Consider the following 19236-nt stretch of genomic DNA (forward strand, 5'->3'; position numbering starts at 1 on the left):
CGTCCACAGGCTCGGCCCCCGGCCCCTTGTTTTCTAGGGAGAGAGACAGAGAGACCCGATCCATTTTCCCTTGGCCTCTAAAGCGTGCGTGTGGTCGCAAGGCGACAGAGAGAGGGGTTCTGGTCCAGAAAGCCCCGACTGCGCCGCCGCGGGGATCGGTCGGTTCTGCCCGAACCGTCCGAGTCGGAAAGGAACGGACAGCTTTCCTCCTTTGGGCCCCTGACTTGGGACCGACAGGGGAAGAGGAACAGGCCTCTCTCCCTCACACCCTGGCCCCTTCCCCCAGGACGCCCTCCTTCTAGTCAGCCCGCCTCTGGCTTTTCCACACGCCGACGACCGCTCGTCGGCATGGACCCACCTTCCTTGGGGGACACCACCACACGACTCTCCCACTCGTCTGCCTGCCTTTCGTTGGCGTCGCTGCCAAAGGCGAGGGGTAGGGGTGGCGGTGGCAGGGACGGCAGGGGCCCAGCGGCTCTCTGGCGGGTGAGGAAGTCTTGCTGGTTCTCCTAGGTCGGTGATCTTTCTCGATCTCCACACACATTCTTCGTTTGGGGAGCCAAGAGACGCCCTCTGAGGAACCCCTATGGCCAGGGTCGATCACTTACTCGCTCACTGCCTCGGCCTCGGCCTCGGCCTCTGTCCGTCTTGTCTCTCTCTCTCCCTCCCTCCCTCCCTCCCTCCCTCGTCGGTCTCTGTGTGTGGACGTCTAGGTGGAGGCGAGGCAGGGAGGCCACCCACCCACCCACCCACCTACCTCGTGGTTTACCACACGCTCTACACAGAGGTAGAATTCCCATCCCACCAAATCCATCCTTTCCACGGGGCACAAGCCAGTGGCCTTCGGGAGTCTCTCTCCCCAAGGTGGCGCATCCGTCATGGCTATCTATTTCCAGAAGGTTTCCGTTTCCATCCCCTCCCCCCGAAAGAAAAAACGGCCCCACTCCCGGATCTGCCCCACCACGATCACCACCGCCGCCGCTGCCATCTGCTGTCGCCCTCTAGGGTTGGACCGTTCTAGCTCTCTCCTCTGTGTGGAATAGCAACGTAGGTCGCCTTGGATGTCTGGCACCTCTCACTTAGCAGAAGGTTTTGGAGGCTCAGGCTGGGCCACGCTTTGGCCCGGGTCAGTGTTCCGTTCCTCCGGACGGCTTCCTCGTTTTCCACGAGAAGGAGCCGTGAAGACGGAAAGGAAGGGCGGATGGATGGCTTTTCCCGTGCTACTGAGTCCCTCTCCCCTTTTCCCCAAAGCGTGAGGGGCGGTCGAGAGGATCGTCTCTGATGACAAAAGTCAGAGGCACCCCGGGTCAGACACCGTGCGAGGCGTTGGTGTGTTCTCGAGAGGAGAACACGTCCCCGTCAGCGTTTCCTGTCGTTCTCGTTCCGAAAGGATTCACGCGCCACCATGTCTCCCTCAAGGTCTTAGGGCTGTCGTGCTCCGCAGCCGTCACGTGTCGTGGATCCTGGGCACCACCACGCCACCCCGCCCCCCCCCGCCATAGCTGTCGATCGCTATGTGGCACGCCTACGTTTGCCCAAAAGAGCAGTCCGATGGACAGCGTGGTGCTTTTCCCAGCAGGCAGGCAGGTGAGAGTCACCCCTCTAGAAGGTTTCCAAGCCCCATTCCATTCTCAGAGGCAGCTCCTTTGGCCATCAAGGAGGCAGGCGATGGGGGTGGGGGTGGGGATGGGGATGGGGCAGGGGCCTCTGTCCCTCTGTCGCGGTAGAAATGATTGGGAAAGGAGGGACGATGGGCGTAGGTCGACCATCCTGGGCGGTGGTGCTTTGGGAGCTTTTTCTAGAAGGAGCGAACGGCATTCCCTGGGAAGGGAGGAAACCAGAGGAGGTCCCCCTCAGACCGACCTGGCACGAGAAGGACACACTCTCTCTCTCTCTCTCTCCCTTTTCTTCCTGACTTGAAATCAGGAGACAAAACTCCCCTGCCAAAGGGGCCCTCCCAAAACGGGGAGTGAGGAAGACCTCCTTCTCTTCACGGCTGAAGTTCTCCCTGCCTTTCCTGGACGGGAAGGATAGCACCTACGCCCGCTGCCGTCGGTGACTTTTAGTCCCCCTGGAGAGGAAGAAATTCTTTCCCGTGGCCGAACCCTGGCGGTTCGTTCGTGCTGCAGAGGACGTGACCCTCTCTGACACACCCAGGAACCTCCTCGCTCCGGGTCGAGGAGAGGGAGTTCTGTTCTGTGGTTTAGAATGGTGCTTAAAAAGGGATGTCGCTTACAAAGGGTCCTCGTCCCCCTTCCTAAACCTAAACGGACGGCTCGGCTCGGAGGCGTGAGATACGTTTCGCATCCTCCTCGTCGTCTTCACTCAAAGTTTTATTGGAGTTTGGAAGATTTTATTTTTTGTCTTTCCTTTTTCTCCCCAAAGCCCCCCGGTACATAGTTGTGTGTTCTTCGTGGTGGGTCCTTCTAGCGGTGGTATGTGGGACGCCGCCTCAGCGTGGTTTGATGAGCAGTGCCGTGTCCGCGCCCGGGATCCGAACGAACCGATGAAACACTGGGCTGCCTGCAGCGGAGCTCGCGAACTTAACCACTCGGCCACGGGGCCAGCCCCTTACTGGATTTTCAAAACAACTCCGGGGGCCGGCCCGGTGGCGCGGCGGTGAAGTTCGCACGTTCTGCTCCGCCGGCCCCGGGTTCGCCGGTCCGGATCCCGGGCGCAGGACCCGGCACCGCTTGGCGAGCCACGCTGTGGCAGGCGTCCCACCTGGAAAGTAGAGGGGGATGGGCACGGATGTCAGCTCAGGGCCAGTCTTCCTCGGCCGACAGAGGAGGATTGGTGGCAGATGTTCGCTCAGGGCTCATCTTCCTCAAAAATAAAATAATAAATCGATTCGATAAAATGTCAAATAACACAACCGCGGGATCACGCTTAGAGTCACCCTTGGCCCGATGATGCCACTCCCCACCCCCCACCCCCCTGCCCCCCACCATTTGGAGGTGCCGTCAGTGGGATTCGTTCCTGTTTGTCCATCTTTCTTCTTTTTTTTTTTTTTTTTAAAGACTGGCACCCGAGCTCATTGCCAATCTTTTCTTTTCTTTTTATTCCTCCTCCTTCTTCTTCTTCTCCCCAGAGCACCCCAGTACCTAGTTGTATATTCTCTTTGAGGGTCCCTCTGGTTCTGCCGTGTGGGACGCCACCTCAGCGTGGCTTGATGAGCGGTGCGGTGTCCGAGCCCAGGATCCGAACCTTCCAAGCCCCGGGCCGCTGAAGCGGAGCGTGCAAACTCAACCGCTCAGCCACGGGGTCAGCCCCTTCCTTCCTTCCTTCCTTCCTTCCTTCCTTCCTTCCTTCCTTCCTAAGGAGGAGGAGGCAGGCACTGTGTGAAGTCGCCAGTGAGTCTGTGGAAAGAGACGGAGGATTTCCCATGGGATGCCGGGGCGGGGGACACGGACCGATGTCGTGCGAACTTGAAGGTGAATGATCAAAAAACCCACACACGCCTAGAGCGGCGGGTTGCCAGTTAGGAGTTTGCTTGCCGGGCCCATAACGCAGGGCTCATCGATGAGCCAAACCGTCCGTGATCCTCAAGCAGTCTAGTAGGGTTAGAGAAAGGAGGGGGGCACTCTTTCTGCCCCAGATGAGGCGAGTTTCTTAGACAGCCACCCTGCCCCAACATCTTCCCTCCCTGCCTCCCGGCCCTTGGTGGACTGCGGCCTAAGGGTGGGGGAATTGAAGAAAGCCGTTCAATGGAAAAAAGCCCGAGGCCATGGGAGAGAGCTTCCTGCACTTGAATGAAGCCCTGACGCCAGGCCCATAGGAATGAATGCGCCTGACCTCCCCTCCCCCCTCCCCCCTCCCAGGTTGGCGAGTCCCAGCGACTCGACTCGGCAGTGGAAGGCTAGGGGTTTCTTCCGAAATGGTGAACCGGCCCCCTTGTCCACAGGAAAACCACACACGGGTACAGCCTAGGCCGGATCTCGGGCCAAGTCGTCAGGGTGGCAAGATGATGGCGGATGAGAGGAAACTTGTTCTGGGACCGCACCGCCCCCCCCATCGCCTCTCTGGCTGAGAAGAGGGCTGGGGAGCGGTGAGGGTCAGGGGGAGAGTGGGGGCGGGGCCGGGACAGGGACCACCGGGCAGTAGGACCAGTAGGACGGGAGTAGCCCTGAGGCCTGCCTGCCTGCTTCCTTCCCTGCCGGCGCAGGGCTGAGAGAGGCACGGGGCATGCTGGCTCCTGCCCCTTCACTCATTCGGGAAGCCTCCTGTTGTTGCTCCTGAGGTGCTGGCTGTGGTGACAGACAGAGCAAAACTCCTCTCTCTGTCTATTTCTTCAAAGGCCCGAGTCTGAGCTACGACAGATTCCCCTGTGGCTCGACCCGCAACCTCCCATCCTGCCAGACCAGACCCCTTGTCTAAAAACCTCCACTGGAGGAGCTCTTCCACCTGACTCAGAAAGGAAACACCAGCCCCGCCTCAGCCTCACACCCACCACCACCACCACCACCCGCCCCCCCCCCCGCCCCACTCTCCTCCGGACCCAGATACCTAACAGAGGGAACAAAAATCCAAAAATCCTGCTGCTCTCCTTCTACCACCTCCACTTCAGAAGAGTCGGTCTCCCCCGAACACCTCAGACTCTGTGACTTCCCGCGGCCTCCCTTTCCCCGTCCCCATTCTCTCCCCGGACGGGCCCCATCTTACACTCGAACGACAGCTCCACCGCTCGGGGCAGCTGGACACGATGTCCCAAAGTGGCCCGGATGGTAGCCTGGTCGATTCCAAAGGACCCACGCACGCAGTCGGCCATAAACGTGGTGTGGAGATCGTGGACGTTTGTGGGCCTCTGATGAAATCGCTGCTCCGGGGACCCCGGCGTCTAGGACCCGTCTTCTCCGTGTTCTTCACACCGTTGCTCCTGGGCCGGTTATTCTCTTCCCTCTCACTGACCTTAACGTTTTGTCTCTGCCATTGAATTTTGACTGTGCGAATGTGACTTGCCGCTGTAGGGCTGCGTGGATCTCTCAGGCATCCTGCTGTGCCGTGCGGGGGGGGGGGGAATCCTTGGTGGGTGGGTCGATAGACGTCCCTTTGGTTGTGCCCTGGAGGGGAGAGACAGAGGGGACGACTCAATCCACCACGAACGCTGATGTCGCTCCGATAAACCTGTAGCGGTGATTCTAGTTTATGGCCCGTGTCCTGAAAATAACTTCCCGAAGGGCCAGCCCGGCGGCACAGCGGTTAAGTTCGCACGTTCCGTTTTGTCAGCCAGGGGTTCGCAGGTTCGGATCCGGGGTGCGGACATGGCGCCGCTTGGCGAGCCACGCTGTGGTCAGCGTCCCGCCTATCAAGGGGAGGGGGATGGGCACAGATGTTAGCTCGGGACCACTCTCCCGGGGCAAAAAGAGGAGAATTGGCAGCAGGTGTCAGCTCGGGGCTCGTCTTCCTCGAAAAATAAATTAATTAAATAAATAAAAACAACTTCCCAAACCTCTCTGATAACTTGAAGCTTTGAAGTTTTGCGAGGTGAAATCAGGTGATAAAAAAGTCCACGGACGGGGGCGGCCCCGTGGCCGAGTGGTTAAGTTCACAAGCTCCCCTTCAGCGGCCCAGGGTTTTGCCGGTTCAGATCCCGGGCACGGCACGGACACGGCACCGCTCGTCGGGCCGTGTGGAGGCGGCGTCCCACATGCCACAACTGGAAGGGCCCTCAACTAAGATAGACAACTATGTCATGGGGGGGATTGGGGGAGAAAAATCGGGAGGGGGGAAAAAAAACAAAAACGGAAGATTGGCAACAGGCGTTAGCTCTGTGAGGGCCGATCTTCCTCACCCAAAAACTAAAGTGAGATGAAATCAAATAAAGCGAAGGAAAAGATAAACCTATGAAATCCCATGTTTCTAAAAGTGGCCAAGTGTTTAGAAATTGGCCAAGCGACGGAATGCTCATGGGAAGGACAGTTCCTAATTGCTGACTTCTTAGTTTTCACCAAAATTAAGGTTCGTGAGGGTTAAAAAATCTACTTAACAAATGCGATGAAAGCCACTAGGCCGGCCCGGTGGCGCGCTGGTTAAGTGTGCCTGTTCCGCTTCACCGGCCCGGGGTTCGCCAGTTCGGATCCTGGGGGTGGACGTGGCACCGCTGGGCGAGCCACGTGGTGGTAGGCGTCCCACATATGAAATAGAGGAAGATGGGCACGGAGGTTAGCTCAGGGCCAGCCTTCCTCGGCAAAAAGAGGAGGATTGGCAGCAGTTAGCTCAGGGCTCATCGTCCTCAAAACAAAACAAAACAAAACAAAACAAAACAAAAAGCCACTAAAAGTGAATATGGGAAACATCTTTGTGTTCAAGGAAAGTGAGATGGCTGCCTTCAGGCAAGAGGGCCTAAAAAGTAAAGATCGTTTTGTCTGTGAAAAGGTGATCAAAGTTTCACGGGGAAAATAATCTGAGAAAAAGGCCTGTTCGTGGTCAAGTGGCCTAAAATTGGAACGAGTGGACAGATAGAAATGGCGAGCGATAGGATCTATGGGAGTCTATGAGGAAGCCATTGGGTGTCGGCCTAATTCGGCCTGACAGTGTTTTTCGAAAAGGGCCTGACGTGGCCGTCGAGCACGCATCGCATCGTAGATCCGCTTTAAACACTTCCTACGGCAAGAACCAATGCCCTTAAGGGAAAGGAGCAGCTTCCCCGTGCTCGGGCCTTTCCTTAAGGAGAGGCATCTTTCCTTAGGCTAGGAACGGATGGTTGCGCTCACCTTTGACCATCCGGCTCCCCTGTGACCACCCAGGCCCAGACAACAGACCTGCCGCCCAGCAGTGTCTGTTGATCGCTGTGCCGACAGAGCAGTCTCGCGACTATCATCCAAGGGACCTTTCGATCCTATGTGAAACGTCCTCTCTGGGGGTCTAGAAGCACTCTGTACACCCCACTTCCCGGGCGCCCTCTCTTCCTTCGGGAAGAAAGGCCCTGGGCCACAGTCCTCACATTTTAGCTCAGAATAAACTCACCCCGATTTTCACGGATAGATTGGTTCCGGATTATTTCCGTCGACAGAATGGAATCAAGTCAATGAGTTTCAAGATCGGAGGGAAGCTGATGCAAAATCAGAATTTGTTTTTCTCACTCTCGAAAGGATACTTTTCTCTAACTTCTAGTCTCCTCCTGATAAAGACATTGGAAAAGGTTTCTCTTGACCTCTGAGGGAATCGACACGAAAGACAGAGATCCTCCATTTTGTCAGAATGATTTCCTAGGCCTCCAATGGAGGAGGCCTCCCTCGGACGGGAGCTCAGCTTTTGTTTTGCAACAGTTTTCCTCTCTCTGCTTGCCTTTAACATCTCCTTTCCCGTTCTTCTTTTTTGGAAGGGAAATACGTGCACCGCTGGGAAAAAAAAAAAAAAAAAAGAATTTTCTAAATGACCAAAGAAGATCTACGACTGTTGTTATTTTGGTTTCACGGAGCAGTTCCACGTCCACATTTACTCCATTTTAAACACCCACACACACTCACAGCACGGCGCTGTGAGGATGTCCCGGGGAACTCGATTTGTGGAGGGAATGGCTGTGAGGTCTCTGCCCCCCAACCCCCACCATTTGGGTGCTTCTGCTTGTTGATGAGGACGGGAAGCCCTGCTGAAATCCATATTCTTATCACCACACGTGCATCTGCACCCATGCTCCCCCCGTGTGTCCTCTTTGGGCTTTGCTGTGGCCCCGTGCGGAGGGAGACCCGTTTTGTGTTGTAAACTTTTCCGCGGCCAAACGGCTCGGTCCTTTCCTCTACGACTTGTGGGCTCTGTCTGTCCGTCTGCCTTAGAAAGACCCTCTGGGCCGGAAGTGACAGGCTGCACACAATTCCTGACAGACTGCGGACAATTCCTCCGTCGTCACGGTCCTTCTCTGATGACGTGCATGGTTTCGGTTTGACAGCGACCCCCACCCCCCACCCCGCCCTGATTTTCTAAGTCCTCCCGGGAGCCCGGGAAGTGCTCGGGCCGCTCCGGGAAGCGGGGGCCGGCAGCCCCGGCCTGCCCCGTGGCATCTCCGGGGACTTTTCCACCTCTGTCCGCATCAGCCAGCCGGCAGCCCTGCGCCCGGCCCGGCCCAGGAGTCACGTGGGGAGTCTGTCCCCTTCCTGGCAAGCCTACCCACCCCACCCCCCTCCCCGCCGATTTTCCAACACCTCCTTCTGCGCCCAGGGATGCCCTGTGCTGCCTGGGAGCTCGGAGGTGGACACCCTGGGGCCTCACGTGGTGACCTCCCGGCCGCCCCAAGCGGGCCCAGAGAGAAAGAGAGAGAGAGAGAGAGACAGAGAGAGACAGAGACAGAGACAGAGAGAGACAGAGACAGAGACAGAGACAGAGAGAGACCTGACCCGGCGGTGGGCTCAGGCTGTGCACTCTCGCTGGCTGGTGACCCGGTTCCCTCCCGCTGACCCCTCCCCGCCGGTCGTTGGGCGCCATCTGGCGGCCGCTTTTACAGAGTGGCCCTCCTCCGGAGCCCCGGCGACATGAGCAAGGGATGGGACTCGCAGGACGTCTGTGTGGTTTCCAGTGTGGGGCTGTGTGGAACAGAGCTGCTAAGAACATTCATGCCCCGGATTCTGTGTGAATGAACAGGAACGTGGCCGCAGCCCCCACCCCGCCCCCCGCCCCAGCCCTCGGGAGTGGTGGGAGTGGTGCCCTCCAGACCACCCTCGGGTTGGATGCCTCCCTCCCTGGAAGGACTCACGGGACTCCACAAAAGCTGACTTCCTGGAGGTCCAGCGGAGACCCCCAAGGCCCAAGGCCCCCCCCCACCCACCCACCACAGATCACTGTGGAAGCCTTAACGACCCAAGGCTCCAGCTACATACAGACGCTCTTAGGAGGCAAGATACACCAAAGGCTTATGTAGGTTGCCACTTTCGGTGGTTGTTTCCGCGGCGTGTCAGTTTTGGAACCCGCCACGCCCTTTTTCACAGAGGCCATACCGTTTCCCTTCACCACCAGTGAGGCGTGAGTGACTGACTTGGCTTCTCCGCGACCTCACTAGCAGTTTGATCCTGTTCAGGTATTTGGAAGAAGGCAGTCTCACCCATGTGTCCCCACAATGTCTCCCTCTAATTTTCTCACTTGCTTTTCCAGGGAACAGCTCACATCTTTTCATGCGCTTATCGGTCATCCATGCGTACCTCCTCCTCCCCAGGTGAAAGTGCCTGCTCTGTCTATTGGTCTTCCATTGTTTTTGTATTTTTCAGTGTTGATTTCCCCCGGGTCTCCACTCCATTGTGGGTTTTGTTTTTGTTTTTGTTTTTTTTTTTTTGCTTAAAGATTGCCACCTGAGCAAGCCTCTGTTGCCCATCTTCTTCAGTTTCAGAGGGTGGATTTCTCAGTGTTGCTTTTTCCCCAGGTCTCCACGCCCTTGTGTGTTTCTCCTTTTTTTGCTTAATGTTTGCCACCTGAGCTAGCCCCTGTTGCCCATCTTCTTCAGTTTCAGAGGGTAGATTTCTCAGTGTTGCCTTTTCGCCTCTGAGCTCAGCAGAGGTCTCTGTGATGTCATGGAGGTCTCTGAGGTCAGGGAGGTGTCTGTGAGTTCAGAAGAGGACTCTGTGAGCTCAGCAGAGCTGTTTGTGAGGTCAGGGGAAGTCTCTATGTGGTCAGGGATGTCTCTGAGGTTAGTGGAGGTCTCTGGAAGTCAAAGGAGGTCTCTGTTAGGTCAGGTGTGGTCTCTCTGAGTTCAAAGGGCATCTCTGTTAGGTTAGGGTAGGTCTCTGTGAGGTCGAGGGAGGTCTCTGTGAGGTCAGGGGAGGTCTGTATGAGTTCAAAGAGGTCTCTGAGACCAGGGGAGATCTCCAAGGGCAGGGAGGTCTCTGTGAGTTCAAGGAGGTTCTTGGTGAGGTGAGAGGAGGTCTCTGTGTGTTTAGAGGGGTTCACTGTGAGGCCAGGGAGGACTTTGTGATGTCAAGGTAGGTCTCTGTGTTGTCATAGGAAGTCTCTGTGAGGTCAGAGGAGCTCTCTGTGTGGTCAGGGCAGGTCTCTTTGAGGTCAGGGATGTCTCTGGCGCCAAAGAGTGGTTTGAGTTGAGGGGAGGTGTCTGTGAGGTCAGGGGATGTGTCTGTGAGGTCACAGGGGCTCTCTTTGAGGTCATAGGATGTGTCTGTGCAGTCAGAGGTGGTCTTCGAGTCACTTGAGCTCTTTGAGTGATCAGATGGGATGTCTGTGATGTCATTAGAGGTCTCTGTGAGGTCAGGATATGTATCTGTGAAGTCACAGTGGGTCTCTGTGAGGTCACGGGCAGTCTCTATGAGGTCAGGTAAAGTCTCTTTGAGGTCAGGGCATGTCTTTATGAAGTCAGGGGATGAGTTTGTGAGGTCAGATAGTGTCTCTTTGAGGTCAGAAAGGTTCTCTATGAGGTTAGAGGGTCAGAGGTAACAGGGTTGGCTGAACATGGCACTGAAAGGCAGTTTCCCCAGTGTCATCTGTGGCCTCCAATCTGGACCTGGGTGCATGGGGGATGGATGGGATGGGGTTGGTGGGGCAGGATGAAATCTGCTGAGGCTGAGGCAATGAAGATCTCTAAGTCCTGTTCCAAATGACAGTGTTGGCCACTGCCAACCTCCTGATCCTGAGATGGCTCCTTTACCCAGCCATGGCCAGAGGCAACCCGTTCACTTGTTGCCTGTCACCACAGCCCAGGGGTCCTTGACTTTCCCAGGGCAACCTGGGAATCTGTGGAATGACTCCCTCACCACCAGCGCCCCTCCACCAGCCACTGCCGAGACGGTCATGCTCCATCAGGAAGCTGGGAAGGACCATCAAGGACCCAGATGTGGTGGGTGTCAACTCCCATGTCGGCCACCCCAGATGATGGGCAACTTCTTCCCTGACAGGGCTTCTGACACTTCCCAGAAAACTTTCAGGACTCAGGGCTCTCTCTCACATAGTACTCCCACTGATGGAGTCTAGGCCCAAGTGGCTGGGATGGCTGGCCTCCTTTGGATGAAGTAGGCAAGCCACAAAGTGTGCCTCCCCTCTTCCCTGTGGCTGTGCACTCAGGGAGGGAGCCAGGAGAGGGTGTGTCTCCACCCTTGTCCTAGGATTTCTGCCAAGGGTAGTGCCCCAGGCAGAAAGAAATCAGGCTTTTCTGATGCCTGGAGTTGAGGGTGAGTCTTGCTGAGGGAAAAGCTTGCATGAGGGGCTCCCCATTTGCTCTCTAGGTGGCATGTCTGTTGTGCCACACTACTAAGCAAGGCATTCTGGGACTTATGAATAGATAAGCCCTTTCCTCCTCCTGGAGTCAAAAGGTTCATTCGTGATGCAGGGCCATGATTTTTCCACCAGTCACTGAGGCCTGGAATCAGCCAGCTGGCAGAGAGACAGCCTGGGTGTCCTCCCCCAGTCATTATTGGAAAACAGGGCCAGAAATCCTCTCCCGCAAGAAGGCCAGCAGCCACGTGAGCAGAAGGTCAGAAGGGGAGGTGAGAAAGAAGTGAAGGAAAGGTGGACCCTAGTTTGCCTTCGAGCATTTCTACTCCAGGAGGAGGAAAGCCCTGTCTGGTCTGTCAGAAGGCCCATAATGCCTTGCCAAGGAGAGTAGCACAGCAGCCTGGCCACATAGGGAATGGGCAGAGCACTCCCACCCCCAACAAGCATTTGCAGTGGAAGGACCCACCTGCATGAAACTCTGCCAACCAGGGCACTCTCCTGAGCTGAAACTGACCCTAAGGGCAGAGATATGCACTATTCTGGTTCTCATCCTGAGGGCACAGAGTGGGCACAGAGGGAGAGGAGAACCCCAAAGCTTGCTGAATTTTCCCAAAGAGGGCCAGCCGACACAGCCCTTTGGGCCTAGACTCTGTCCGTGGGACTACTGGGAGGGAAAGAGCCCTGGGTCCAGAAAATTTCCTGGGAGATGTCATTGGCCGTGTTGGGGGAAGAAGCTGCCTGGCATCTGGTGTGCCTGACCTGGGAGCTGGTGTCCGCCCCACCCAGGTCCTTGCCTGCCTGCCTGCCCTGGCTCCTGAGGGAGGTCACTGATCTGGGTCTTGGAAGGGACGGCTAGAGGGAGATGTGCTTTGAGAGGGGTGCTCCACAGTTGCCTGCACTGCCCTGGGAGAGTCAGAGATCCCTGGGCAGTGGCCCCAGGGAATGGGCCACCTCTAGCCACATCTGGGGAAGGGAGCTGCCTCAGGGTGGAGAGATTGGCGGTAGCCAGGACCGTCAACTGGAGTGGCCCTTGGGGATCTTCATCGCCCCCACCTCATCAGTTTTCATCCTGCCCAAGCACCCCCCATCGGATCCTATCCCCAGTCGCACCCCAGTCTGAATGGGAGGCCACGGGTGACACTGGGGAAACTGCCTTTCAACCGCCCCATCCAGCCTTCCCTGTGATTTGGATGGCAGTGGTGGGAGAAATGGCGGTGGTAGGGACGGCTGCGACTCAGGCATCTGGGATCGTGGGGACCTGAGGAGAGGAGGGCGGATGCCCCTGCACCCTCCCCACCTCCCTGATCTCTCCCATGGGTCCTGCTGAGGCTCATCCCTCTGGGCGCCTGGCTCCTGAAACCAGCAAGGAGTTAGCCATTGGTGATCAAGTAGCTGGGAACTACAGTTTTTTCCTTTTTGCAATTACTGATTATAGCTTTTAGCTGTGTAACCCACCCACTGATAACTGTGCTGCTTAGGCAATATGCTATCTGACTCCCACTAGGTTCCTATAGATAACATCTCCCTGGAGCCTGGGTCACCATGGGAATGGGTGTGTGAGCTGTTTTTCAGGAATTAGAACTCCTTGTCCACTTCAGGCCAGTTGAGACCACCAACTCATCAACTGGGCCCACAGAGATGTGGGATAGGTGACCTTTTGACGTCAAGAGGCTAAAACCTCCACCCTCAGACCATGCTAACACTGCCATTTTCTGACCATGGGTCCTATGAATAGGCATGAAGTCTGACTACACTTGCGCACATCATCAATTACCTCACCTCTCCTCACCTCCAATTACCTCTCTCCACGTTTTAGATCACCTTGCCCCCTATCCCATAAATATCACTGAGTCCCTATTTTCAGGGAAGAGAATTTGAGGCTCATGCCCTCTCTTCCTCACGTGGTTGCCTTGTGAGTAAACTCTCTCTCTGCTGCAATCTCATTATCTCGGTGTTTGGCTTTCTGGGCAGCAGGCAAAAGTGAACCTGGTTAGGTAACACTCCCATGAGTTAAACCTTTCACTCCCACTGCACATGCTCAAGGACCAGGGGCTTCTGGCCTCACAATGACCTTCATGATTGCTACCTGGGTCCCTGGGGCATCATGATTGTGGAGACGCCCTTTGGCAGTGTCCAGGAGGAGCTGTAGGTGATCTAAGATTCACCTTTCCTTCACCTGTCTCTCACCTCTCCTTCTGACCTACTCAGGTCGCTGCTGGTCTTCTTGCTGGAGAGGGCTCCTGGCTCCAATTTCCAACACCAGATTGGGGAGGACGCTCCAGCCATGTCTCTGCCAGCTGGCTCATTCCCAGCCTCAGTGACATGTCAAAAAGACCCAGCCCCACATCACAAATGAACCTTTCAGTTCCAGAAGGAGGAAAGATTTTGTCTAGTCTCTCAGAAGGCCCATAATGCCTTGCAAAGTAGAGTGGTGCAGCAGACTGGCCATGGAGGGAAGGAACAGTGCACCCCTGCCCCTGGGGTCAAGTGTTTGCACTGGCAGGGCCCACCTGCAACAGTGGAGTCAGGAAAGCCCACTGCCCTGTTGCCCAGGGTACTCCCATGGGCTGAAATCTGACCCTAAGTGATAGTGAACCTAAAGTGAGTTCACTCACCCATTGTGTAGCAAGTGAATCTCTGACACTGGGTGTAGTGGAAGAAAGTAGAACTTTATTATTGCACAGTGCTGAGCAAGGAGAGAGGGCAGCTAACGCTGAAATCCCAAATTCCCCAATTCCCCAAAAAGCTAAAAGGAAGGGCTTTTATTTGGGGTTCTAGGGAGGGGGAGCATATTGTCTTGCTGGTCTGAGCTTTTCCACTAGCATGTGTTTGGCCTTGAGACTACTTGCAGAGAGGAGGGAGCCCATGACCTTGTTGGTCAGCAACTTCCCACTAACCTGTATCTCCTTGCAGGGAGGAAAAAATGAATCCAGGTGCTTGTCCTTGGCTGTGTCTGTCTCCATGGAGGATAGTGGATTCTGGGACCAGGAACCCAGGGAGTAAGCAAGGAATGAGTGCTTTGGTTTTAACCCCATATATGCTGGGTTTAATGTAGGGAAACTGATATCAGGGCTGGTATCATAAGGACAGAGATACACCCTCTCCCGCCAGCTCTCCCCCTGAGTGCACCAGTGAGGGGTTTAGGGTGGGGATAGGGGCAAAGGGACAGTCTACTTTTTCCAAAGAAGCCCAACAAACCTGGTCACTTTGGCTGAGACTCTGTCCATGGGACTACCAGGAAGGAAAGAGCCCCGAGTCCAGAAAGTTTTCCAGGAGGTGTCATCAGCCCTGTCAGGGGAAGAAGCTGCCCATATTGGGTGAGCCCACAATACGAGGGAGATGATGCCTGCCACCTCTGTGTTCTTGCCTGCCCTGCCCGGCCTTCCACGGGAGGACACTGGTCTGGGTCTTGGCAGGGATGGCTGGAGGTATGCCTGCAGTGACAGGAGTGTCCCACAGTTTCCTGGGTTGCCCTGGGAAAGTCAGGGGTCCCTGGGCAGTGGCCACTGGGAACAGGCTGCCTCTGGCTATGCCTCAGGGAAGGAGGCTTCTGGGGTCAAGAGATTGGCTGTGGCCATTGATGCAGGCTCAGTGAACTGAGGAGTCAAAAGAAAGATTTCTTGGACTCTCAAGGTCTGGTTGCAGTGCTCCTTTATTCAAAGAATAGCATGGAGACAGGACCCATGGGCAGTGAAGAGCTACAGGCATGGGTTGAGGGTAGAGCTAAATTTAAGGCATAGGTATGTGAACTATCTCTTTACAAGACAAAGGAAAGATTATGTTTAAAAAAGTCATTAAAATGGTATCAGTGTAGTCGGAGTCTGCTTATTGGGTGGTCCTATAACTTTAGATAAGAATCAGATTGGGTCAGGTCAGGACATCCTAGGCTTCCCAGAGGATGATATAGATCAGTACATAGGGCAGGATGCCTTGGCCTTCTCTCCCTGGGGCAGCCTTTATCCTTGTCAGCCATCACCGTCACTTGGAGAGGCACTTGGGGATCTTCCTTGACCCTGTCAGTGGATTTCTCCCTGCCCCACCACCCAAATGAGATCTGCTACCCCTACTCCCCCACACACCCTGGTCCGCATTGGAGCCCACAGGTGATGCCAGAGAAACCCGTCATGCCCATGGTGCATGCCCAGTGACTGGGGACTTCTGGCCTCATGGTGACCCTTGCAGTTGCTAAGCCCTGGGTTCTGGGCATTGAGGGTGTGGGGGCGCCCTCTAGCGGTGTCCAAGTGGAGATGCAGGTGAAAGAGCGTGCCTATTTCCTTCACCTGTTTGCCACCTCTTCTACCCTTCTGATCACATTGCTACTCGCCACCTTGGAAGAGGTTTTCTGGCCCTATTTTCCCACATCAAATGGGGGAGGACACCCAAGCTATCCTTCTGCTACCTGGCTCATTCCACACCTCAGTGATTGGTCCAGAAATCACAGCACCACATCACGAATGAGCCTTTTGACTCCTGGAGGGGGAAAGGCTTTGTCTATTCAGAAGGTCTAGAATGCCTGGCAAAGGAGTGTGGCACAGCAGACAGGCTGCCTAGAGAGCAAATGGGGGACCCCCCCCCATGCAAGTTCTTCCCTCAGCAGTACCTACCCTCATCTCTGGCCTTAGAAATCCCAACAGGTATGATGACACCTCCCAGAATACACTCCGGGCTCAGGGTCCTTTCCTCTGTCTTTGCTCCACTGACAGAGTCTTGGCCCAAGTGAGTGGGACAGTTGGCCTCCTTTGGGTAAATCAGGCAAGCCCTAGGGTGGTCTCCCTCTGCCCCTCCTCTGTGGACTCAGGCAGTGGGCCAGGAGAGGGCCTCTCTCGGCCCTTCTTGTCAGGTATCTCCCCGGGGGGAGTGCCCTAGGCGGCAGGAATGTGGGCTTTCCTCAGTCCAGAGTGGAGGGTGGGAACCGCTGGTGGGAGAGCATGCCCGTGGGTTTCCCCTTCGTTCCCTGTGTCGACGAAAATAATCCATAACCAATCTATAAATAAAAACTTGGGTGAGTTTATTCTGAGCTGAAATCTGAGGACCATGGCCCAGGGCCTTTCTTCCCAAAGGAAGAAAGGGCACCGAAGAACTGAGGTATACAGAGTGGTTATATACCCCCATACAGGATGTTTCACATATGATTGAAATGTCCCTCCCACAATAGTCACAAGATTGCCCTGTGGGCACAGAGCTTGATGGACACAGCAGGTAGTGGGTCTGCTCTCTCGGAGGGCGTAGCAGGAGGCAAGTCTATTGTCTCGAGCTGGGTGGTCACAGGTGAGCGCAGCAATCAGTTTCTAGCCTAAGGAAAGATGCTTAATCCTTAAGGGAATGCCAACGTTGGGAGGGGGAGGGAAGTTGCACCTTTATCTCAAGGGCCTTTGTTCTTGCCATAGGGAATATCTAAAGCAGATATCCAATGCATGCTCAACAGCCACAGTCAGGCCCTTTTGGAAAGACAAGGTCAGGCCGAATTAGGTTTACACCAAATGGCTTCCTCATATTCTCCAATATATCCTATTACTTGCCATTTTTATTATCACCTAGGTGGCATGCCTGTGCTGCCACACTCCTTTGGCAAGCCTTTCTCAGCCTTTGGACTTGACGCAGCCTTCCCAACTCCTGGGGAAGAAAGGTTCATTTGTGATGAGAGGATGTGTATTTTTGAGCAATCAATGAAGCTGGGGACAAACCAGCTGGCACAAGGAGAGTCTTGGGTCAGTTGTGAGCAAACAGGACTGGAAAACCTCTTCCAAGGAGGCAAGCAGTGACCTGAGCAGAAGGGGAAAGGGGATGTGAGAAGCTGCTGAAGGAAATGGGAACACGAGTTGGTCTGCAGCTGCCCTGGGACTCCGACAGAGGGCGCCCCCACACCGCCAGAGCCCCGCGGACCCAGCGCTTAGGAAGTCTCTGACAGGTCAGAGGAGGTCTCTTTCAGGTCAGAGCGGGTCTCTGTGATATCCAGTGATGTCTCTTTGAGGTCAGAGTGGGTTCTGTGAGGTCAGATAACATCTCTGTGTGGTCAGAGGAGGTCTCTAGCAGTCAGAGGGTGTCTCTGTGAGGTCAGGGAGGTCTCTATGAGGTCACGGGAGGATTCTGTGAGGTCAGGGGTGTCTCTGTGAGATCAGGGAGGTCTCTGATTTCAGCGGAGGTCTTTGTGAGGTCACAGAGGTTCTGAGGTCAGGTAGATCTCTGTAAGGTCAGGGGAGGTATCTGTGAGGTCAGGGGATGTCTCTAGGAGTTCAAGGAGGTCTCTGCTTTCAGGGGGTTCTTTGAGGTCGGAGTGGGTCTCTGTGAGGTCATGGAGATCTCTGTATTCAAACTGGTCTCTAAGAATTCAGAGGAGGTCGCTTTGATGTTAGGGGTGATCCCTGTGAGGTCAGGGGAGGTCTTTGTGAGGTCAGGAGAGGTCTCAGTGAGTTCAGAGAGGATCTCCTTTAGGTCAGGGGAGGGCTCTGTGAAGTCAGAAGAGGTCTCTATGATGGCAGAGGGTATCTCTTTGAGGTCAGGAGAGGGTTGTGAGGTCGGTGGGGGGGGTCTCTGTGAGGTCACAGGACATCTTGGTGAGGTCAGAGGTGATATGCATGAGGTCTCTGGAGGCCTCTGTGATTTCAGCATCGTTCTCTTTGAGGACAAGTTGTGTCTCTGAGATCAGGGGAGGTCTTTGTGAGGTCACAGGGGCTTTCTCAGGTCAGGGTAGGTCTCTGTGTGGTCATCTGGTATCTCTCTGAGGTCAGGGTAGGTCTCCGTGGTCAGAGGGGATCTATATGAGTTCAGGAAGATCCCTGTGAGGTCAGAGGATGCCTCTGTGAGATTAGGGTATGCCTCTGTGAGGTCAGGGGAGGCATTGTGAAATCAGAGGGGGTCTCTTTGACATCAAGGGTGGTCTCTGTGGGGTTAGAGGGGGTCTCTATGAGGTCAGTACGTGGTTAGAGAGGGTCTCTATGAGGTCAAGGGAGTTCTCTGTGAGGTCTGAGTTTGCGTCTATGAGGTTAGGGGATGTGTTTGTGAAGTTATAGGGTGTCTCTTCAATGTCAGAGGATGTTTCTGTTAGGTCAGAGGGGTTTTCTGTGAGGTCAGAGGCGGGTTTCTGTGAGTCCAGGGAGGGCTATGTGAAGTCAGGGGAGGTCTTAGTGAGCTTAAAGCGGGTCTCTGTGAGGTTGTGGGAGGTTTCTGTGAGGTCATAGGTGTTCTTTTTGAGGTCATGGAGGTCTTTGTTTGGTCAGGGAGTTCTCTGGGGTCAGGGGAGATCTCTGTGAGGTCAGCGGAGGTCTTTGTGAGGTCAGACAGGTTGTCTGTGAGGTCAGGTAATGTATCTATGAGGTCAGAGGGGGTTTCTATGTCATCAAGGAAGGTCTCTGTGAGGCCAGAGAGGGTGTCTGTGAGGTCATGGGAGCTCTCTGTGAGGTCTGAAGGGTCTCTGTGGCATCACAGGAGGTCTCTGTGAGGTCAGAGGGGGTCTCTGTGAGGACAAAGTCATTCTCTGTAAAGCCAGAAGGTGTCCCTGTGATGTCAGGGGATGTGTATGCGAGGTCAAAGGGGGTCTCACTGATGTCAGGGCAGCTGTCTGTAAGGTCACAGGAGGTCTCTGTGCCCTAGGCAGCAGGGGCGATGACACTGCCTGAGTGCCCATCCAAGTGATGATGATGGCAACTGCCAATCTCTTGACCCTGTGATGGCTTCCTCCCCCAGACATGGCCAGAGGCAACCTGTGTCCTGTCATCACAGCCCAAGGATCCCTGAGTCACCCAAGGCAATCTGGAAGGCCCCTCTCACTGCCAGTGTCCCTCCAGCCAACACGCCATGACTGTCATCCTTCCTTGGGAGGCCAAGCATGGCAGGCAAGGACCCATGTAGCAGGAGCCAACTCCCATGTAGGACACACGATATTTTGAGCAGCTTCTTTCCCCAAGAGGGCCAATGACATATCCTAGGAAACTTTCAGGACTCAGGGCTCTTTCCTTCCTAGCAGTCCCACTGACAGAGTCTTGGCCCAAGTGGCTGGGACATCTGGCCTCTACTGGATAAAGTAGTCAATCAGTAGGGTGCTCCTCTCCCTTTTCCCCACCTCTTTTCACTTAGGGAGAGAGCCTGGAGAGC

At 55.3% G+C, this 19236-nt stretch overlaps 1 long non-coding RNA gene across 2 annotated transcripts; it reads right to left on the bottom strand.

Annotated features, from left to right (window-relative positions):
* Positions 1-2212: 2212 nt before the first annotated feature.
* On the bottom strand, positions 2213-8396 carry LOC139042383 (uncharacterized). Of its 2 annotated transcripts, XR_011499075.1 has the most exons (5): positions 8329-8396; positions 6967-7340; positions 4663-5060; positions 3105-3359; positions 2214-2826 (listed from the first exon to the last, which is right to left on the bottom strand). It is a non-coding gene; the product is annotated as an uncharacterized lncRNA (long non-coding RNA). The 2 variants fall into 2 exon arrangements; XR_011499074.1 differs by having other exon boundaries at positions 2213-2826; positions 6967-8388.
* Between the last annotated feature and the right edge of the window lie 10840 nt (positions 8397-19236).

The sequence above is a fragment of the Equus asinus genome, chromosome 28, assembly GCF_041296235.1.
Source record: "Equus asinus isolate D_3611 breed Donkey chromosome 28, EquAss-T2T_v2, whole genome shotgun sequence".
In the NCBI taxonomy this organism is placed as follows: Eukaryota; Metazoa; Chordata; class Mammalia; order Perissodactyla; family Equidae; genus Equus; species Equus asinus.